Genomic DNA, 24028 nt, shown 5'->3' with positions numbered 1-24028 from the left:
TGTATGAGTTCCGATTAATGAGCATCACCAAGTGTGCACCCTTGGTCGTGCCACATCACACAAGAGGCAAATGTAAGTGAGTAAAGCGATTGATCTGTAACTATCATACACGGGAAGGGACTCGCAGTTGAATGGGTGTGTGCGCACGTGCATTTCTCTGTGTATGTATGTGTGCGTGCATGCGTATCAGCGGGAGGGACCGCGCTGCCCCGTCACACTAAGTTAGCATCTGCTTAATTGAAACAAAGTGGCAAGTAGTCTGACGGGATGTCAGAGTAACATACACTCACCGGCCACTTTATTAGGTACCCCATGCTAGTAATGGGTTGGACCCCCTTTTGCCTTCAGAACTGCCTCAATTCTTCGTGGCATAGATTCAACAAGGTGCTGGAAGCATTACTCAGGGAGTTTGTTCCATATTGACATGATGGCATCACACAGTTGCCGCAAATTTGTCGGCTGCACATTCATGATGCGAATCTCCTGTTCCACTACATCCCAAAGATGCTCTATTGGATTGAGATCTGGTGACTGTGGAGGCCATTTGAGTACAGTGAACTCATTGTCATGTTCAAGAAACCAGTCTGAGATGATTCCACCTTTATGACATGGCGCATTATCCTGCTGAAAGTAGCCATCAGAAGTTGGGTACATTGTGGTCATAAAGGGATGGACATGGTCAGCAACAATACTCATGTAGGCTGTGGCGTTGCAATGATGCTCAATTGGTACCAAGGGGCCCAAAGAGTGCCAAGAAAATATTCCCCACACCATGACACCACCACCACCAGCCTGAACCGTTGATACAAGGCAGGATGGATCCATGCTTTCATGTTGTAGATGCCAAATTCTGACCCTACCATCCGAATGTCGCAGCAGAAATCGAGACTCATCAGACCAGGCAACGTTTTTCCAATCTTCTATTGTCCAATTTCGATGAGCTTGTGCAAATTGTAGCCTCAGTTTCCTGTTCTTAGCTGAAAGGAGTGGCACCCGGTGTGGTCTTCTGCTGCTGTAGCCCATGTGCCTCAAAGTTCTACGTACTGTGCATTCAGAGATGCTCTTCTGCCCACCTTGGTTGTAACGGGTGGTTATTTGAGTCACTGTTGCCCTTCTATCAGCTGGAACCAGTCTGGCCATTCTCCTCTGACCTCTGGCATCAACAAGGCATTTCCGCCCACAGAACTGCCGCTCACTGGATGTTTTTTTCTTTTTCGGACCATTCTCTGTAAACACTAGAGATGGTTGTGCGTGAAAATCCCAGTAGATCAGCAGTTTCTGAAATACTCAGACCAGCCCTTCTGGCACCAACAATCATGCCACGTTCAAAGTCACTCAAATCACCTTTCTTCCCCATACTGATGCTCGGTTTGAACTGCAGGAGATTGTCTTGACCATGTCTACATGCTTAAATGCACTGAGTTGCCGCCATGTGATTGGCTGCTTAGAAATTAAGTGTTAACGAGCAGTGGGACAGGTGTACCTAATAAAGTGGCCGGTGAGTGTACTTTGCTTTTAATGATTTAGTTCTACAGGGTTTCACATAGTATATTAATCATTTTTGATTCAGTAACCTAATAGGTTCCTGTTTAGCTATATCTTATAAACAAGTTTAATAATGCGTAAGACAGCGAGAATTTAATACAGCTGGCAGGATAAATGGTTAAGATAGTATTTTTTGTTTTGTTTTAATTCAGCATATTGTAAAAAAATATATATATTTTTTAACTAGTATCTTAATACAAGAGAAAACTCATGTTTTTGAGAAAATGGTAGCTTATCAAATTAGTCATTAATAACATAACATAATTCATTAATCTATAAATTTCATCCCTAGTCCTGGTAGTTGTTTTAAGTATTGCAGGTGTTTTCAAACAGTTGTTGCTGACCATCAATCTGAGAAGGGCTATAAAGCAATTTTCAAAGACGTTCGACTCTTTTTACTCTTTCTATGCTTAGAAAGATTATGAGACCATTTCCAACTTTTCCATTAGCAAAAATCTCAGCAAATTCACAAATTCGGCAAAGATCAAATATGCAGTAACAGAATCGTAGTATCAAACTCACCAAGTATATCTCAGACACAAAAACATTGATTTGCATATAACATTGCTATGTCATTATATAAAAACTTTCCATCAAAAATAAATGAAAAAACAGCATAGAGAGTATGTCAGCACAGATACCTTATACTGTGCTGTAGTGAATAAGTGAATGTTTGTTTTGCAGCCATGGAGCAGCCCTCCTATTATAGATCCCAAACTTTGCTCATGATGTAAACATTTGCTGTTATGATCCTTTATTGAAATTTATAAAATATCAGGACTTTTAACAAAAAAAAAGCTAAATTATTATTACTTTAAACTAATCCTTAGTTAAATAACCTAAATACTTGGATTAGAGGCAAACTTATATGTGCTGTAGTGTTCATATAATTATGTATTCAGTAACTGAGGCATAAAGATTGTATATATATATGGTCATTGGTTCTCATCATTTCCCAAGCCATCCTTCCATAGTTTTTTGGAAGTTGGTCCTTTTCTTACCTGTTTCTTCTACACATTCCCAAGGCTGTTGCTCCATCAATTTTTATTGATTTTGTAGAGCAATACTGTAAGTAATTGGGCTATTTCTGTTTCTATTAAAACCTTTCATTAGTCATGCTGCTTTTGAATACTATTCTGCACATTGGTCCTACCATAAAACCCTAAAATTGGATTAGTGAAAATGCTTTCCTATTTTTTTTTTTAGACTTGAGACCTTTCTATGCAGCAAACTGGGGAATAAAATTGGCAGAGACACATGGTAGGATATGCACCAGTCTAGCTAGCTAACTTTGCCTCACACTTTCTTTCAAATAATCTGTGCTCAGAAACCTTTACTTCTTAAAAATGATTATATGTTTGTGTAGTTTGATCAGTATATATTATAAGGAAAAATATTAGCCATGTGCCGAACAAAAAAAGACTAAATTTTCATTGTCATTGTCTTGCCACTTTAGATTGTGCCTGAAGTGCTTTCTGCAGTAGTTCTGGTGCTACATAACCTCCTTGGACTGATTTTACATTGGTGCTTGTAAATCGAAAGGCTTTTTGCTTGGAGCGGCCTTGCTGACAGGATTAACCATAGCCATCATTCGCATTGCACAGATTTCAGACTACAATATAAGAGACATGTTCTCTTTCTTGGACAACAGTCTCTCAGATCATAGTGATCTAAAATTTGTTTCATCATATGATATTGGTGTCCAGTGTCAGAGCTTTTGGTTGTTCTTGGGTTTTTATTCTTGAATAAGGTCAGTCACAGGAAATGAACTGCTTTAAATGACTTGGACTATGTCCACCAACATGAGAAATCAAGTATTCCACATACTTATTCCAAAAGCTCCTAGACTATAAAAAGGCTTTGATCACGATGCAACTTACCAAGGAACATTAAACAAAAATGAAGTTGTGTATATATTTGAATGTGCATTTATAGCTGTGTTCCAGGTTAAATTATAATATCAAGCCTTTAGACTCAGCTCTTATTCATGCATATTTGGAAGCTCAGACAGATTGTGAAATCCATTTCCACAATCATTGTATTTAACATTAAGCCTGATCTTCATTGTGTAATAGGGCAGAGCTCCATACAAGAAAAAAGAAAGAAATCCTGTAATTTTAAGCCTTTCTATTATTCTGTCATGTGACAGTAAATTACTGTTGTTTTAGATAAAAAATACATTTCTGAATTGAACACATGCGGATTAAATGCATCTCTGTATTCCAACATTTAAAACCAGAAGACCATTTTGAAATCCCATTAAAGAATAAGGATTTAGTAAAGGCATACAGTTCATATCAGTGAAGGATTAAAGTTGGTATCTGAAAACACTTATGGGGATCATGTTGAGTAATAAAACTGTCAGTTCAAAAGTAAGTCTGAGACATCCTTTGCTAAAGGCTGCCTCAGGAAATACTTAATTTGGTTATAGTATTTGAAGCCTCACCATCTGTCCTCTTCAAGGAAGAATCCTCTTCAGTGCTGCTTAGAAATTTAGAAAATTCATCCAAAATAGACCAAAGGTAAGCACAGACATCACATGTAATGTTTAGATTTATTTCAACATAAAGAGAAATCTTGCACACTCGGTCAAATATACAAAGATAAGCAAAATATATTTGATTTATACATTTAATATCCCAGTTACCTATACACTTAGGGCATGATGAATTGTGGAATTTTAGAATGCAACAGGTTCTTAAAGGGGAACGCCGTTTTTTTACATTGGGCCCTTGATTTTACGTTATTACATCATTTTCTACTCACCCATATTAGTTTTGTCATTTGGAGCTGTTCTGGAGATATATTTCGTTAGGTTATCCAAGTAACGTCTTCCTATGGGCAAGGAGTTGAAGGCACAAACTAAACTGTTCATAAGTTCTTCTTTATGGGACGCCAGCATTCATACCATGCAGGCGAATCACTGTCCCCCAGACATCCGCGGTTATATTTTTTATATGTATATTTTTTTTAAAACAAAGCGGTGCGTTTATGACGGAATATCTTCAGAACAGCTCAAAATGACACAAAACTCATATTGGTGAGTAGAACATGATGTTCTACTCACAAACTCACAAACTACAAACTGGGGTTCCCCTTTAAGGACTGTTGTTTATGATTTCAGGTTTTGATGTTGGTCTTAAAACAGCTTATCTATAGTAGAGGTTCATGACGATAATGGATCATTCTCCAATGTTGGGCTTGCAAAACAATAACTAGTGCTGTCCATCTTTAAAACCAGAGTAACCTCTCCAGCTAAGGTCAACGCCAAGAGGAAACAAAGGGTTCAGTCACTGCTTTAATATCCTGGAATGTCCTGAATGGTGAAAGTAAAAAAAAAAAAACAAGACAAAAAAAACTCAACTCTCAACAGAATCCTAATGGGAGTCATGATTTTCTCTTAATTTGACAGAAAATTCCCTTTAACTTTTAAATTACTTGAGGGGTTTGAGACCCCATGCACAAATAATACTTGCTATTCAACTTATTACAAGATGCCTGCAGATGAGGCTCATTTGTCATATTGAAAGTATATTTTGAAAAAAACACTGAAATCTTACTTCAATGTGTTAAATACTCCCAAAACCTTTTGGCTGTTGTAACTTCATAGACATAGACTAAAGCACTGACGATCAGAGCAGAATTTAATCTCTTTAAATTGGTAAGTACATACAGATATGACTCATATATATTTCATAAGCAATCACTGTTTGGCAAAAAGAAGAAAATGCTTTTGATATAATTAGAACAAAATGTTTTGGATGTCATTAAAAATGTATCATAGAATAAGCAAAAAATTTTTTTTATCAAAACTGTTGTAGCCACAAAAACTTCTCAAAGTCTTAATTTTGTGTTCATCTGCAGTTTGCCTTGAGTTTGTAAACCAACTTGCTTTCCCTGTGGTTTTCTTTTTGAATTCTTTTCACATAACTGAGTCTTGTTCATGTTATAATATTTTACCAATGGGATTTAATCCAAATACAGAATATAGTGTTTCAGTGAGAAATAACTTGGCGCCTGTCTTGAAAAGTAACATAACAAAAGCTTGTCAGCAGTTTTCTTAAAAACTCACCAGACTCTGTTTATTCATCATATCATTAATCAAGAGAAAAGGGAAAAGGGACACAAGTAACACCATTTACTGTATATTGTTTTCATGAAACACTTCAGAGCATTATTCCTTTACCTACCAAAAGAAAGATTTTGTCAAAGCTTCATCTGGCACCAATTCATGCATGTGGCAACGTTGCTTTACTACCCTTATCAGGAATTATTCATGCTAAGTAAAATCCTCCAATTGAAGGTTCATTAAATTGATTACCGGTGCAGGAACTACAATCAAGTCATTAAGTTCTCTTGATAATTTGATTAATTAGAAACACGAAGTATCCAACATATTTACAAAAGCCAAAAACTACTTTTTTGTCAATTGCTGTGCCTAGTTTTTAATCCCATGACAAATGAAACTGAAGCACATATATCTATATCTATCTATCTATCTATCTATCTATCTATCTATCTATCTATCTATCTATATATATATATATATATATATATATATATATATATATATATATATATATATATATATATATATATATATATATATACACTCAAATATATATATACTCATGGTTTGTATGGTCAAGCTTCCTCAGAGGGAAGCTGCCATGCCGGCAACAAAGCTCCGTTCATCCAGCTTCAGGGTGACCAAGTGATTCCAATTAAAGCTGCATGTGTTGTTTACCAAGGCTGGGGTCGTGTAAGTCAAGCACAAAGGAGAGTGATCTCAGAAGTAAAGAGGAGAACATTGAAACACTGTGACCTCAGTCTGCTCAGAGATACAAAGGATGTTTTTTTGTTTTTTTTGTCTCCCTTCTATTTCTTTTCAACAGGTGATTGAAGAATTCTATCTTAAATCATTTCTCTGGCCCCATTTTATGTTTGACGCTTGTTTTACGGATTGATTTAAGGTACCTTATGAATATAACAAGCTTTAGACAGGTATTCTACATACTATTTAAAAACACTTTAAGGCCACTTTTCTGATTTAACTTTCTTATTAATCTGATGTAATACTCTAACTTTAAATGTCATGTTTTTTTTTATGAGCTATAAACCAAAAATTATCGTAATTTTAATATATATAGAGACTTTATAACATCTGTCCCATTGTAACTTTTTAATCATATTCTAATTTTTAAACATGAAGTCATAACCACAGCTACAACTGATAACAGTCCATGCATCTTTTGAAATAAGCAAAAAAAGACAAAAGGAAACTAAGTTCGGTTTATAAATTTGTTTATCTGGCCACAGTGTGGGCATGCAGAGTAAAGCAAGACAAATCGATTTGTATGAAGTAAAAAATGACATCCGCTGACTGTCAGAGAAGCCGGCCAGTGTTAGAGGGCAGAGGAAGGAAAAGATGAATGAAGAAACCGAAGAGCCTGAGGTCAGAAACATGCACAGCATCAAAGAATAGAGCTCAAAAAAACTCTGAGAGAAAATTTGGCTGCATAATATTTCTTATCTTTCGTAACATTGTGACTATTTGTTCCTTAGATAAAAAAAAATAAAAAATGTCCAACTCTAATGTAGTGTGATAAAACATTTCAAAGCTTATAACTGAATCGAAGAAAATCATTAAACAAGGAAATAACTGAAATGCTTCACAAAAAAAACACATAAAATAAGAACAAACATGAAATCAATTATTTGTGTTCTTTCCGTTTTTTTCCAAATGACTGTTTTACAGAGTCATTAAAATTAGACGGGTTGAATTAATTTCCAAAAGGTTAGATATTTGAAGTATATTACAAAAACATGGGTTCAAAAAAAGCAAAAAGCACAAAATCCTTTGAGGATTAAAGAACAGCAATATTCTTCTTCCATGATTAAAGTCTAACATGACAGATGTTATGCTTGCTATAAAATAAAAGTAAATAAAGACAAAACTTTTACTTGTAGTTTAAGCTAAATAACAAGTTGAACAGAAAAAAAATTACTTCGGGATGCAACTGAAAATACTAAAAGCAAAAGATTGCTTATTTTGGGGTCAAACTTCATGTTGCTCAGGAAAAAAAAAAGACTCTAAGCTTTTCAAGGACACATATTTGTCAATTTAAAACTTCAGAACTTAGGAGAACAAGGACTCCCTGAACAAATGTCTCTTTTCATTTCATGCTTTTAATCGCTCGGCTCCTCTGCCTCTGATTCAATTTGAGCTAATCGTTCAATTAAAATCACATGTAAGAATGAGCGAATGGCTTTTTCAAAGATATGAGCACAAAGGCAACTGTTGCTTCATTTACTTTTATAAGAACTAGTATTGTGAGTTATAACTGATGTGCTTGTTCCTTAAGAAAGAGGATTAACAGGTTCCTTTATGTGCAAACATAGAGTTGCAATGTGTTGTGTGAAGCTTTTTCACTTAAACAAACTTGTGCCTGAAAAAAGTAAAAGTTAACTAAGTTTTACTGTAATGTTTTAAATGTTGACTTCAGACAAAAATTCCCAAAGAATTGAAAGGAACAGCTTTAACATTTCAGACATCCTTACCTACAAGAATGCAAGTAAAAAGAGCAGTTTATATGATTCTAAAAAAATAAAAGTGCCCGACTCACATTCAAGGGCATATTTATACTTGTGCCATAATTTCCATTTACTGTATTTAATACCAAGGAGTTAACATATGAGGTAAACCAGAAAACAGAAACTGACAATAAAAGTAGATATTTCCAAACACTAATCCAATGTCTCTATCATCCCAGAGGAAAAAAAGACAGAAAAAAGAGCATCTGAGCTGTTTCTGGATTATTTGAATAATGCACTATGATGGGTAAATGCTTGTCTCAATCCTTGGCTCTTTTGTATCTGCAGATTACAAAAGAGCCAGTTTCAAGCACCATGCAGGCTACTAAGAAGAGACTATCAAAGGGAAGAAACAGGCTTTCAAGTCAGGACCCTTCGATTGTGTTACAGATTGGTTCCAGGTGAGGCAGCTTTGAAAAGTTCAGCCGGAGGAAAATTGCCCCTCCACACAGAGGCAGGGAGGCTTCACGGTTGGCATGGTGCTCCGGAATTCAAATACGACTCATGTTTGGTGGGATTTCTGAAAGATGGACGCTGGGCCTCTAAAATCTTGTTGTGGTTGATTGCAGTTACATTACAAGCTAAGCTCAGGCGGAGTAAAAAAAAAAAAAAAGGTCGGGATACAGAGTGTCTGGCTGTTTAAAAAAAAGAGTTGCAAAATAGCTGGATAGCTCCGAGGTCTGTAGATAATAATTGCAGCATAATGTTCAAAACATCCCTTTGATTCACTCAAAAGATAAGCTCTGGATTTATGTTTCAAAACAGACATTTTCCAGTTCCTCTCTGGTGTGGAGTGGAATTTCTAACGTGAGTGGCTCATGTTCCTCTTTTTCACACATGCTATAACAGCAGGAAGCTATCTCAAGGATTCATGGCAATAATAGATACGGTAGCTTTTCAGCAAACAGAACCTCAAGAATATGTTGTGGCATAAAAACCATTTTTTGATATCCCTGACAAATTGCTTTGTTTGGGCCTTTAATAGGAACTAAGCCAGCTTGTGATTTGGATTGAGATGTATATTTCCAGATTTAACAATGAGATTACTTTACTTAACCTCTTTTTGTGGTACATAATGATCTAACAGGTAAAATAGGTAGGTAAAATTACTTAAAGACACGGCAACGTTAAAAGACTTGAAACTCACTAAGGTCATCATACTGATCATGATAATCATACACAGATCATGAACATGAACTACAGGAGCAATGAAAACAAACAAAAAATGTAAATGCAACAGATTTTACTACAACCTTCCCATGTATTGGCAACCCAGGTGGAAAAAAAAAAAAATTATCTGCATTATCTGACACCAAAATATTTAAAAGAACACTCAACTTTATGTTATTTACAGTTATGTAGCAAGCTAAATAATTATGCCTCATTTATGATAATTAATTCTTTCATATTATAAAGATCATCAGTGCCACAGTTTTTGGCATACAATGGTACTTGAAAATAAACGTAAAGGTGTTTTTTTATATATACTTAAAAGTTTTAATTGCCTTCTCAAGGGATGGTTTGACACATACCTCAATTAGTCGTCCTTCAAAAATACGAATGAAAAAAAAGAGAGAATGCTCCTTAAGTGAAAGAATTTGGATTAATCTTTCATAACTCCAGAAAGTGCAGCATGCAGAAAGCAACAAGCTAATGACTTTTCATTATTCTTCCTCTAATTGAGGTCAGAGCAGAAGTAAAAAAACTTTGAAACTATGCCTATAGTCTGTAATTACTGTAAAACGTGTCATAATCGGGGTGCAAATCAATGGGGGAGGTTTAAGGAGGTGCAATGGACTAAATTCATTATATTGGTAACAGCAACACGGTGTAACATTTAATCTACGTATGACCTTAAGTTCATATATATTTCATGATTTTCCAGTTTAATGTGCATTTGGCGATGCACCATGTTGTACAGCAGTCTGAGCTGCCGTCAAGCACAAGAGTTAGCAAACTAAAAGCTGTCATTACATACCAACAGATACAGCACTTGATCAGATATATTTTTGGTTCTCTCATTTACGAGTTAATCTAGAGCAGGGGTCACCAACACTGTGCCCTCGGCCACCAAGGGTATCTCGAGGACCCCATGGAGCGTCTTCTGAAACAACTCACCATTGTGCTAAATCTGAAATTTAATTTACTTCTGTTGCTCTTCTTTGTTAATCATTTATAGAGATTTGCAAATGACAATATATAATAGAAAATAAAAAATCAAAAGAAACTATAAAAAATGTTTATTATGTATGAAGTTTAGATGAACGCTGACTCCTCCAGTTCATAGGTCAGTATTGGTAGCCCTTCCTATGACTCAGCACCCGTGAAGTAAAGATTGATGGCCTCTGATCTAGAGGGATGAATATTGCCCTGTCTTTACAAGCAACTCTATGACTTCAAACTCTGCTGGTCTGTTATCAGAATCCAAAACATGTTTAATTTTGCAGCCATGCAGCGTTGCTATTGGCCTTTGAGGGGCTAAAAATTCAATTTACTGGTCTAGCATCCCTGTTGGCTAAAGCTACACAAGGTTGCTTTAAATGAATAACATTTGCAGTATCTATTCATTTCACATAAAGTCTCTTATAGTTTCCCTTATGTTTAAGCCTGCATGCTTCAACTTAAAAAATACCATATAGATTGTTTCATCTTATGGGTATGTTGCACAGCTGGCCAGCAGGTCTACATAGTTCCTTAGATTGAACAAACGTTCTGATGACATGCTTATACACATAGTTTTACATGTAAGTTAAATATGTTCTTATACAGCCTTAAGGAGATGATGGGCATAGATTTTTTAGAAAAGAGTATCTTTGCCTATCAAAAAACATCTCCTTACCAGTGTCCATCAGATCTTCTTTTGATTTCTAAGAATATAATTCTAACCAGCTTGAGCTGTGATTTATCTGCAAAGGTCATTCAAAATTAAACCTGTCAGGGGAAACTCTGGGCACACCTGAAAGGATTTCACACTGTTGCTAATTCCTTATATTTGCTCAGATCTAAACCAAGCTATCTGTAAGAAAAATCATTAGGCGGCGAAGAAACGGTACTGCGCATCCAGGACCACAGCTGTATAGAAAATGCACCTGTTTGCCCAACATCTGGTTTAAAACATTATTTCTAATACTATTTATCAGGGGCTAAAAAGCTATGGCTACAGCTTCATTCTTTTTCTTGATTTATGTGTTTAAATTTCCACCAAAGATTTTCTTAGATGTTTGTTTGGCAAAATTAGACATGCATGTGAACAGTTTTTGCTCAGTAAATGGGAAAAAAGAAGGGATTTTTTTGGGTGGGGGACAACAATATGGATCTTTGAAAGTCCATATCAACTATAAACACTGATCAGAGGCCACGCAGAACAAACAAGCTGTTATTCCACTGTTGTTTGAATGGATTGAGGAGAGATTGGTCTTGTAATGAAAAGAAAATAGAAGTGATGTTCCCATGACGGATATAGTAAACCAGATTGAAAGAAGCTGCTCTGTCGGCTTGGGGTTCACGCCTCTGGTCCCTCGGCTGCCCTCGACCTTCCTCCCTTCCTCACATGCGCTCTTCCTCCTCACAACACTGAATCAGCCTTTCCAAATACCCTCATCCAGCCTGGAGGCCCATGTGTTCATGTCCTGTCGGGGATTTGTTGATTTCTCTAATCATTGCTCCAGCTCAGACTCTGTCTTTGTTTATTTTGAACAACAAGCAGTGATCACAAGTGCTTAATATTGTTGGGGGTTTTAACCAGAAAGAAGAAACTTCCTTGATTGCATCTTAATCACAACTACTTTGGCTTGCATACTTCAGCCCTACAGCAAACTGTGGCAAAATCTTTTCATCCTTAAATCACCATTTATTTTCTTATTATGCATTTTCAGTTTGAATATCAAATATTTAAATTCTTTTTTTTTTCTTAAAATATTAGAGTTTTTTCTACCTAATATTTGACCTCCCTTCATTGTGAGTCTAAAACTGTAGAAGAGATACAATGCATTGAGGGAACTCCTGATGAGAATTAGAACCATGAGAAGCTTTCCATGGTCTTTCTACTGCATTGATGAGACAGCAAACCATGTTAGCTATCTGTTTGGTGGGGCCTTATTTCACTGACACGAAAGTGTTCGTTTTCTGAGCCCCTCTTTTGTGTTTTTTTTATTTTTTTTCTGGTGTGAGTGAGCTTCCTGTCACAGAGGATCTTTGCTGCTGGCTGGACCGACCCATGTTGTTGCTGTCAAGATGACTGGTGTGTATATAAGGAGGCAAAGGATAATTTCTCTTTGCCAGATGATTGCCCCTGATGATATTCCAACCAAACACCTGAACCAAGAATGTCCTTCTTGTTGAAATTTGTCCTTTTTTGGACTCTGTTAGTTTTCCAGTCAGATAGTGAATCTCAGTTAATCTCCAACCTTCATGTAAAAGGTCTTACCTGTGTGCAGCAGTTCTCACCTGTCTGTCCGCTCTCCAGCACAACCACCCTCTTGGATCTCACTCACATTCTCCTGGACCTCTGGGTTACAGTCTGCAAAAACCACAAAATCAAACCCCTCCACATCCATGCTACCTCCACTTTGTCCCCAGTAAGCAAATCCATCAGTCATCAGTTGTCACCAACCAACTCCTTCCTGATCAGTCTGCTTTCTCCCCTTAGACAAACCAGAGAGCTCAACTAACTTCCAGGAGTTCTCTGCTTCCAGATTCAGGTAGCTTTGTGAATAAAACCTTAAGCCTGAAAATGGGTTAAAAAAAAACTACAAACTAGTTTTTGGTTCCTAGTGTGACTGTTACTGTCTATTTAAAACCAGAACCAGCTCTGTTCCTATCAACCACACAAGTATCCCCTGATCTCCAAAGATGTTTATTGAAGGGAAATATTATCAAACAGGGAGCAATGTGATTCTAAAAATAAAAATAAAAGAATAGAATAAGGGAATACCCTTTATTATCCCACATAAATCTTTGTGTGTGTGACAGAGACAAAACAAGTAAAAAAAAAATAAGAAAGCTTAAAGATTACACACAAGACTAAAAATTATGTAAAAGAACATCAAACTGTAAAACAAATGAGAAAACCACATCTCAGATTACAAAATTATATAAATTGTAGCTCACGTGAAGATGGAAAATCTGTGTGGAGGAAGCATTGTTTTGGAAAGAAATCAGTGCAAGTTACAATGGCTGAAGGATACATTTCTGCGTTTGTATATTTGGCATGAATCTGAGAAATGTGCTAAGCAGTAGTGATGTTATCTCAAACACTGAGGCTTTGCTGCATGTTTCAAACTCGACAGGGTAGTTATGGTGAGGCAGTGGGCCTCCTTGCTTTGCGCGACATCACTGATGACGTTCAATCACTGCTTCATTAAGCAAACAATAAGGGAGTTCATAAGTTTGGAAATATTTCAATTTTGAGCCATTTAATAGTTCTACTTAAAACCCTAAAGCCTATACGAACCAATAGTGTAACATTCATAGCATCATGCTATGCAAGTGATGCAGTTCTTATTAATACCAAATACATGTACATGTACAGGTAAGATGAACAAATAAAAGGTTCTCATCTTGGTTTTACAGGTGCTATAGTGGAGCTGCAGCAATACTTATCTGCTCCTCCTCTGGACCGAGTCAAGGATCCACTGAAATATTGGGCAGAGCACAAAACTCTCTATCCAAATCTATAACACCCACCCAAACATTAACTTATGACAGCAGCCTTCCCTGTTCCTTTTAAAAGAGTGTTTTTCAAAACTGGAGAAACTGTCTTAAAAAAAAAAAAAAAAGTTTGACCCCTGCTACTGTGCAAAAAAAGTATTTTATTGAATAAAAACACCCAAAGTAACAAAAGCACCCTCTTTATTACAACGAGCTGAGTGACCAAAAACACTCAGTACATTGAGCACACAAGACATGCATGACAAACCCAAAATGTTCAATGTATTTATGAATTATGGTTTCATGAGTAAATCTGATAAAAATCAAAACTGCAATTATTTTCGACCGATATTGCAAATGTGATTTTATGACAATTTCCTTCTGCATTAACCACAGGCATGTAGCATTCACTAAAACCCTGTTTCATTTCAGGGTTTTAGTTTTTCGTTACCTTGAAAGCTTTTTTGTCCAGTGTCCATTCTTGCAGGACTTTACTGTAACTCTGTAAAAAAGTGCTTTCTTCTAATTGCATTCCTCCAGAATTTGCATGCTAGCTGCAACTGTCTCTATCCTTTGGTGTGGCAACAAATCCACTTTAAACATATTACACTTCCTAAAGAGTTGGAGTGAAAAATGTATTGTCTTAATCTAGTTAATTGTAAAGTGACCAAAATCGAGCGCCTCTGCAAATAGAAAAATGCATTTTGTTATTTTCCATTGTAATGCAAATTGGAAATTTCAAAGTCAGACAGTTGCTGGGAGGAAGGATGTGTGGTAGAGCTCCTTTGTGTAGCTATGGTGCAGTAGTCACTTACAAAATGAGCTGCCAGCTTTGCAATGGCCTTACACATGAATTTGGAGAGATTGTTCAGTTGTTAACTTATTAATCTTACAGGTCTTCTGTCTCCCACCACCTGCACTGTGTAAAAGAGGCATCAGAGGAGAGCTGGTTATCCTAATAAGCACAGTCATACATGTTTTTGGCTGCAGAAAGGCAGCTCCAGATGACCCAATTTAAAAGAAATCACTCATTAATGAAAACTACAAAATAGAAAATACTAGAAAATAAATTTAAAAAACATTGCTCATGAGTTTTTATATTAGAAATAGTCTTTTTTAAAGTATTTTTATCTTTTACATTGGATGGCCTAAGGTTGTAAGCTTGAAGAGTTTTGGACCCAGAATATAACCCTGTGGGACATAGTTTTACAACATAGGCAATTGTATTTGTCCTTTATACTTTAAAAAGTGTGTAAACTTGACAAAAGTCAGAACAAACTAAACAAATGGGATATTTAAACAAGCCCAATGAAGACAGAACACAGACATATAATTCATTGTCTGATAGACAAAAAAATTGAAGTATGGAAGCAAAGTGGAAATCATGGGGCTTTCATTTTCAAGCAGGGAAATCATGATGCTTGTATACGATTTCTTCAATTAACCAAGCCACTAGACAATTATGAAAAAATGCTCAAACATAGTTAGTAGTGTTGTAATTTAAAGTTAACAAGCACAAAAATTACAAATCACACATGTTTCTCAGTTTATGAGTCATACTTTTAAGGACTTAAAGAACATTTTAAAATTTTACTCTTATAGTGTTTGTTGGTAAATTTCCTAGTTTGAGTTTCTGGACAGATTTAGCATGTGTTCATCACCCACATGTTTAAATTTTACCACACGAAAAGTAGGAGTTAGAAATGTTTAACATCAGAGTAAAGGAAAATGAATGCATCTCACAGCTGGAAGATGCCTTTGATTAAATTTTTTAGAGTGCGTATTAAAGGATGATTTCTAGGGAGAATATGAATGCTTTATTGTTTTGCTTTATTGTAGTGTTTTTTTTAACACTACCCCAACTTATAATTAATTTAATGACTGAAGAATGGAAAGCGGTCAAGTTAAACTTCTTTTGTGGTCTGATTTCTCTGCTCAATATTACAGAACCCTCTCTCACAATGTATGCATGATCACACCAGCAGAAATAACACTTGATCTGCAGTCTTAACTACATAATGACATGTTGCTCCTCAGATGTCAGTCACATGCTGTCTCAATCTCTGGGTTAATCCACGCTCCTCTTCTGGATTTGCTTTTTTGGTGAAAGCTTTTAATAGATGTCAAATATACAGTATGTATTTAATGGGGAATTCAAGCAGCTATATTGTATTTTAAATTTTAGTTATATACTTAATTACTTTTACTATGATAGCTCAACAGAGAGGGAGCTGCAGGAGATGACAATCTGCACGCACAGTGTGAAGCAATGTTCTGGGCTTGTTGCAAACTAAATTGACAGGAACAAACTGAACTAAATGTTACTTTCAAGCATTGCAACTTAAATAAAACACAAACGCCTGCTGATTTATAAGACAACTAATGTTCAAATTAATTGCTCTGCTAACTGTTGCTACGAATGTTTGTTGTTGTACCCTGTGCTGTTTTTGTTGTTGTTTTTTTTCGTTTTAATTTCATTCAGCTCAATTTAATTGAATTATATCTACCTACTTAAGTTGGAGCCAAACATTTTTTTTTTTTTTTTTTTGCTCTACCATCCTATTTTTAATTGAAAAATGTTAGGAGCTCTGGGTGAATATTCATTGAATATTCACCATAAGTCAAAACTGAGTATTGGAATAAAATGACCTTAACTAAAGTGATATATGACTAAAATAAAATTACCTTTCAGGGCATTTCCCAAGTTAAGGGCATTTGTGACTAAATATGATCAAATAGTACATTTGGTAGTCTGTGTTAGTTCACTTTTAGCATCTAGATTTCCATTAAACTTATCAGATGTTTTTCTACAAACTTCCCAATATACCAAAATTAAAAGGTGATTTGACTGAAGATTCTTGGTAAATATTTTCTGAACTTTATTAATCATAAAGCATTACACATGCTCTGCTGTTAGCTGATTTTTCCAATACCTGAGCTTGAAAAATAATGCAACCCCTTTTGGCATTTACTTAATCATATTTAGTTACTTTAACACAATTGTGTTACTTCCTACCTTGCTAACATGAAACAATTGTGTTAAAGTAACTAAATATGTTTAAGGATGGCTCATAAAGTGGACTATCATGACCATACCAATCCATTATTTATCCACCCCTACTTGCTAAATTTCAAACATCACAATTAATGTTTAGCACTAGAAATAAACAGCTACCACACAGCATACAAAAAAAATGTATTGACCTGAAGTGAGGGCATAATTACAAGCATAATTAAAAGTGTCAAATTCTTTAATTCTTCAACAAACAGAAGAATGTGTTTGTTGTGTGAACATATGAAATAAACTCAGAGTTGAATCAAAGCAATTTTAAAACACATCACTGTTTTGGAAAAGGCTCTAAATGGTTTTTCTTAAAACGATATGAGAAGGGAGAAAAGGAGTGAACATTGAGTATGTCACTGTAGATGGGTGTATACTTATTTTTGCAGTGGTTGTGTGGGCTGCGGGTAATAATTGTATAAATGAAGATGTGTGTATGCATGTGTGAATATGTATATCTATGATGTATACATAGGGAAGGACGCTGGAGTATTAATGGAGTTAAGGACTATAGGCAGGAGAGAGGGTATGACTAAAAACGTGTCCCTTCCTCATATGTCTTTTCAGACATCATCTGTCACTGGAAAGAATAAAACAAAATAATGCTTTCATTCAAGATATTCTTTTAGATAAAGAAATTAAACAAAGATTCGGATTGCTGAACCTGGTCCTCACTGCTTGACTCTTTTCTATTTGACCTTTCTCCCCCTTTTAAGCTGATCTCACTCTGTGCGTGCCAGCAAGTGTTTGTCTGAGATACATTTGGAACCTGGTTATCCTGTATAAATCCACATTTTCTGACAGATGCCCAATGCACAATGTCAAAAGTCTGCTTTCCCTCAGAGCTCTTCAGCCTCAATCTAGAGCCTGAACCAAGATCATCCGCAGAGCACCTGCCACGTCAGCGGTTTAACAACATCACAACAGCCATCACAGACATCACAGGCACAGAGCAAAAACCAGCAAGACGTGGGTGGGAATAACAAATACACAACTTCATGTTTTTCCCATCACTTGAAATAGCAATCAATGCTGATTTAATTAAGCCGTTTTGTGTAATTGTGGTCTGCAGGGAAGCACTGACAGGGTCCAGATACTTTCCCTTTTTGTACAGGATATTCTGGGATACTGGCAGTCCTGACAGAGACTTCTATGGAGGATCTAAACCAGAAGTGGGCTGCCAGTGTCCTGAGGTACTTTGAGCACTTATCGGAAACCCTCATGCATATATGAGCAAGGCCTATTCATTTAATATAGTCACGTCTTTGTCATCGTCTTGTTTGTTTAAGCCCTGATTTGGCAGAGCTGGACTGCATATTATATTTCTATTTAGAAAATCAATCTGCACAAGTTCAGCTCATGCCATTGCCTTTTCATGCTTTACAAATGCTAAAAAGTTGCAGAGATGAGTTTCTTTGAAGATTTAACTTAGCCAAACGCTCTGTTGGAGAACATGACAGTGTAAGATTTTATTAGATTAACATCAAACTGTTTAAAGACCAACCAAATTTTACAAAACCTTCAACAAAATAAGAAGTTTTATGTGGTCATTCACAGGTGGCATTTGACACCATCTTCACAGCGGGACTGAATTCAAATGTGTTTTCAGTTTCCCTCACTTGGTTGAAACGTGACCTTTTGTTTTGTTTGTTTTTCAAGAAGATTTCACCCTAAAAGCCAGGTCCGGGATTCTTCTCTAACTTCTAGATAAACAGACCTACACTGTGGTTCGTGGTCACAGAGTTTAAGTTAAGATGTTTATCCAAGTATCAACAAAGAATAAACAACATCCACCAAACTGGACTGATGGGTTGAAGTTTTTTTTTTTTTTTTTTTCAACAACAAAAAAAGATTAAATCTGTGTATGCTAGATGACTTCATCTTTTCTCTAGTAGTCAAGAAGACTTCAATCTAACATAACTATTGTTTTTGCTAGACTATTTATTTATCCATGTTGTTCTGTTTTGAAATAAACCTTTGCTTTTCTTAACTAACATATTTGTTTGTTGTTTTTATCTCATCAAATTAAAAAAAGGTAAACAACAAACAAAATGTCAAATTTATTGTTAAAGTGTACCATTTCCATGTGCATTTTAAATAGAAAATGGAACTTCAATTCAAAGGAATTGCCTAAATTAGAAGGCAATAACTGAATTAAGTTTATCCAATATTTTATTTACAATAGTTTCAGGTGACAAACTATATACCTAATAAATTAAGCAATTCATTTTAGTTGGAGCAACATTCTCTTTGTAGAGTAGTTTAGTCCAATGTATTCGATGGAAAAAATCGATTAAATGGAAGAGTTTCTGCTGATAAAGCATCTGGAACTGTGACTTAATCCAAACTATGTCCATGACTGACAGATGTTATTCCAAAGTTAGTTTCTGAGGAAAGCCTCTGACGGTGTGTTAACCCCAAGTTGGCCTCCAAAGACACCCTCTGGGTTAGACTCTGTAAGACAGAAATGTCAGGTCTGCTATGGTTTCATGGTGGCTGATAGGATCAGTTTTTGTCATTGAGCGCACCCACCCTGGGAGATTTGTTTGCCAGTGCATGTCACGCAAAAAGAAACCAGACTGTCTTTACTTCTCCTTTGTTGTTTACCAACAATCTGAAAGTGAGAGAGAAATTGTGGGCAATAGATCTGGGCATTTAATTGAGGGGTTCCAGTACTCCTTTTGAATAATACCTGTTTTGATGGGTCAGTTACCTTTTAGGACTGATTTAGATAAAAAGATTCCACTGTAAGAAAAAGCTAAAATAAAAAAATCCCTAGAAACAGAGTTGAAAAAGTGGTTAAGAGGGTTAAAATTATAGCTTAAATGACTAGAAAATATCAACATATATTTTTTTATTAATTATAGAGATTTTCCCACAACTTTACAGTTATATATATTGAATATAAATTAGTGAAACTCAGAGCCAGAATCCTTATGTGTAGGTGGAAGACATTAAGTGGAGAATATTACTTATCCCAGCTAAATTGAATGCATTCAGCTGATCATTTTACATTATTATTCATTCATTATAAAATCCTTTTCAGACCCTAAGAGTTTTATTTTCTATTATTCACATTGATTCATCAATTTGATCAGAACAATTTGATTTGCATATGCAAAGCTTTATTGACCTTACTAACGCCTAAAGTTGCAAAGCAACACCACCATTTCCATACAGATTCAGTTTAATCGACAGGTACAAAAATTTACTTCAATGTTTTAGATTATGTGATAAAGAATCCTTTCTTTTACTAGTTTTTGGCTTTTGGATGCAGAATTAGGGCCGAACAGAAACCCCAGCATGCAAACAAGCGGAAACGGGGAACACCTGCAGCCCCACAGAAAAACCTTTTGTGTTTCACAGACGAACTGGTAGCAAACAGACTGTAAACATGTGTAAACCTTTCTAATCTTTTCTTGTATCCATACTTGGATTTAGAGAAAGAAACCTGTGTTGCTCCATTGAAACAATAATAAATAGGCCATCACTTGGGGTAGGATAACACAAATTTACATGCATAATGAATATATTTCTGTCTGTTTGTTTAGAAAGATATTGTATTCCGTTAAGACATCAATACAATAAGACATCATTCGTTCCTTATGCTGGAACACTGGTTTGTTTGCGGATGTAAAACTGACCATTTAAATCTATATCACCTGCTAAACACGTGCATGCATAAGCCCTGACTTATTAGATGTGTGCTATAATGTGTTCCACACAGAAATCCCCAATGCAATCTACAGATGTCATGTTTTCCATGCACTTCAAGATCTACATATTTTTTGTAGAAAAAAAAAATAATTTTTCTGGTTTATAATTAAAATTATTCTAAAACATCATAACTAAATCAGACTAAAAACAGAGCAACTTATAATTGCTTATATCTACATGTCTGCAAGGCCCTGGCTGAAAGAAATTCCCTGCTTTTCTCAAGCTATTGCCTTTTGAAATGTTTACCTTTTTTAACTTCTTTTAACGTTAAAAATATTATATTTTGTGCTGAGATGTTTCAGAGAAGTTGTGCAAACATATTTGCTGCATCTTTCTGTGGCTTAGCCATATGCCTCCACTGGCAAGGTCTTAGTGCATTTGGTAAGATTTTTACCTCTGAACCACACTCTCAGTTCAAGCCCAGCTTAATCATGGTAGCATGATGGAGAATACAAATTCTCCTGCTTCAGTGACGGTAATCGCTGCAATTAAGTGAAGATGCCTCTGTCTGCCTCTAACACATGTGGGTCATGAATTATTTATGTAACCAAACTAAGAAACAAAAAGTTGTAAGTGGAAAAAGAAAAATCTGTTTTCGTTCGAACCTCTTAAAAAACCATCTAAAAAAGGGAGTGTGGAAAAAGTGCTTGAGGAGCCAGAGTCGAGGATAAATCTGCGCGCTTGCTTGGATTGCACTACTAGTGGTGTGGGGCCAAAGTGTTTGTGGTGGTTTTTCAGCCAATAAATCCTCCACACAGATTTTATCCAGTCAGATGTGCAGCAGGAAAAGCAAAGTGAAGGATGTATGGTCATTACTCAGCAGGACCATATCAAAGACTAAAGCCAAGGATCTGTCTTGAACTTGACTGTTTTAGAAAGACTAAGACAGACACAATGTGGGAGAATTTTAGGGTTGAATCTCTAAAATCATGTTATGATGGGCATATATATATTAAAAAACTAATTAGCTTTTTTACACCTTAAATAGCATATATAACATTATCACAATAGTGAAGTAGTACAGGTCTACATGAATTTTTTAAGTTTAAATTATATCATCAACACGCAGCAGCATTATTGGAATTTTATTTTATTGCCAGGAAAAAAAAAAAAAAAATATATATATATATATATATATATATATATATATATATATATATATATATATATATATATATATATATATATATATATATATATATATATATATCTGAAAACTTTTCTCCTTCCTACAAATGCACAATGGAAATATACTTGAAACTATAGAGGAGCATCTCAAATGTTGTTTACAAGGCCTTGTCTCAGCTTATTTTTAAGTTCTTCCCCAAATTATCCAAGCCACATGCGCCCCCTGCTGTTCAGTCTTTGTTACTACATTATGATCCTTGATCACATTTTGCTTTTTTCAGTTAACATCACCTGTATTTTTCACCTGTTGTACTCAAGTTTCTGCCTTCTCAATACATTAACTCTGGGACCAGGGTAGACTTCATTCCTCCTTTCTTAAATTGTATTTTTCTGTTTAAAATGTTTTCTTGCAAGTATAGAGGCCAATATTTCAATGCAAAGATATGGTGATTTACCGCTCAAAGCTGAAATTGTTTAATTTAATTTATACAGACAGGCTTAACTGGTTCTTTCCTAGACAGAGCCACTTATGAAGCTAGTTTACCTTTAAGTTTTGACAAATAGAAAGTATTTATGGTTGTATGTGTTTGTTTTGTATGTCTGCTTTTGTCTCCTTGAACTACCAGTTGGCCTCAGCAAAAAGAAGCTCACACCAAGCCTGTTTATGCTGGAGGTTTCTTTTTGTTTAAAGGGAGATTTATTTTTTCTCTCAACTGTTGCTGCATTCATGCTTGCTGTTAGTGATTGTTGTAGATTGCATCCAAATGCCTGCTGTCACCACCAGGGGTGTCAAAAGTACACACATTTGTTACTTAAGTAGAAGTGTAGATACTGCAGTTTAAAAACACTCTGGTAGAAGTTGAAGTATGAACTTGACCTCTTTACTCAAGTAAGAGTGAAAAAGTATGTGCTCCAAAAACTACTTAAAGTATAAAAGTATAAAGCAACCTTTACAAAAAACAGCCAGTTGCCACTATATGAATCGAAAGCTCAATTTTTCTACTATTTCAAAACAATTCTTTGAGATAGGGCCAAGGATGAGGGGGGTCTTGTTGGTCTCCGTCTCCATCTCCCGATACGCTCTCGCCTGTGTCTGACCTTTCAGACATTTCAACATCTTTTTCTGAATCCAACATTGTAGCATGGCATAGACAATACACGTTTACAGTTTGAAGAACACCTGCTCGCTTCTGAGGATTTCCTTTAACTAACCAATGAGTGTTTGCATTATATGACTCATCCAATTACACTAGTTTTCACTAGGTGTGTATGGCGCCAATGATCTGCATTAGATGGCGCACATGACGTGAAATAAATATTTATAAACATTAAACCAAAGCCAAGAGTAACAAGTAACGTTTGTTTTAAAAATGTAAGGAATAGAAAGTACTGATACCCGTGTGAAAATGTAATGAGTAGAAGTCAGAAGTAGGAAGAAAAATAAGTAATGAAGTAAAGTATAGATACCTAAAAAGTGCAGTAACAAAGTATTTGTACTTCGTTACTTGACACCTCTGGTCTCCACATGCTCATCCAGGAGGAGTGGATCCTGTAAGGTAAATAACACCATGCAATCAGTTGTGTTTCCTTATATAGAAAACTTTGACGCAATCTCACTGTATGATCTGATTGAATAGTCTCTTTAAAGTGCCTTGAGATAACGTGTTGTGAAATGGTGCTAAAAAAAAAAAAAAAAAAAGGATCTTAACTTATACTTAAACTCATCTTTATTTATCCCTTGGGATTTCTCCAGGGAAATTCTGGTTACAGTAGCTTATATAGAGTACAAAGGGCAGAGTTTAAGCAAGATGCTATTAATGCCTCTGATGTCTTCACCCCGAGCACAGACTCCCCTTAGGGCTGTGTCCTGAGCCCCCTGCTGTTCCCCCTGATAACACATGACTGCGTCCCCAGGTTTACCACCAATCACATCGGGAAGTTTGCAGACGACACCACGGCGGTGGGCCTCATCAGAGACGACAACAACCTGGACTACAGATAGGAGGTGGAGCAGCTGGTGGGCTGGTGCAAAGATAACAGCCTGATCCTGAACTTGAGAAGACGAAGGAGATCATCTTGGACTTCAGGAAGAAAGGGCCTAACCACGCTCCACTGGTCATCAACAGCTCAGCTGTAGAGGTGGTTAGCAGCACCAAATTCCTGGGGGTGCACATCACAGACACCCTCACCTGGACTGTAAACACCACCTCACTGGTCAAAGGGCACAGAAGCACATGTACTTCTTGTGGAGGATGAGGAGAGCCCACCTGCCCCCACCCATCCTCCCCACCTTCTACAGAAGCACCATAGAGAGCGTTCTGACCAGCTGGCTCA

The sequence above is a fragment of the Cyprinodon tularosa genome, unplaced genomic scaffold (assembly GCF_016077235.1).
Source record: "Cyprinodon tularosa strain WSP-4 unplaced genomic scaffold, ASM1607723v1 ctg197, whole genome shotgun sequence".
Lineage (NCBI taxonomy): Eukaryota > Metazoa > Chordata > Actinopteri > Cyprinodontiformes > Cyprinodontidae > Cyprinodon > Cyprinodon tularosa.
This window is presented reverse-complemented; position numbering follows the sequence as displayed.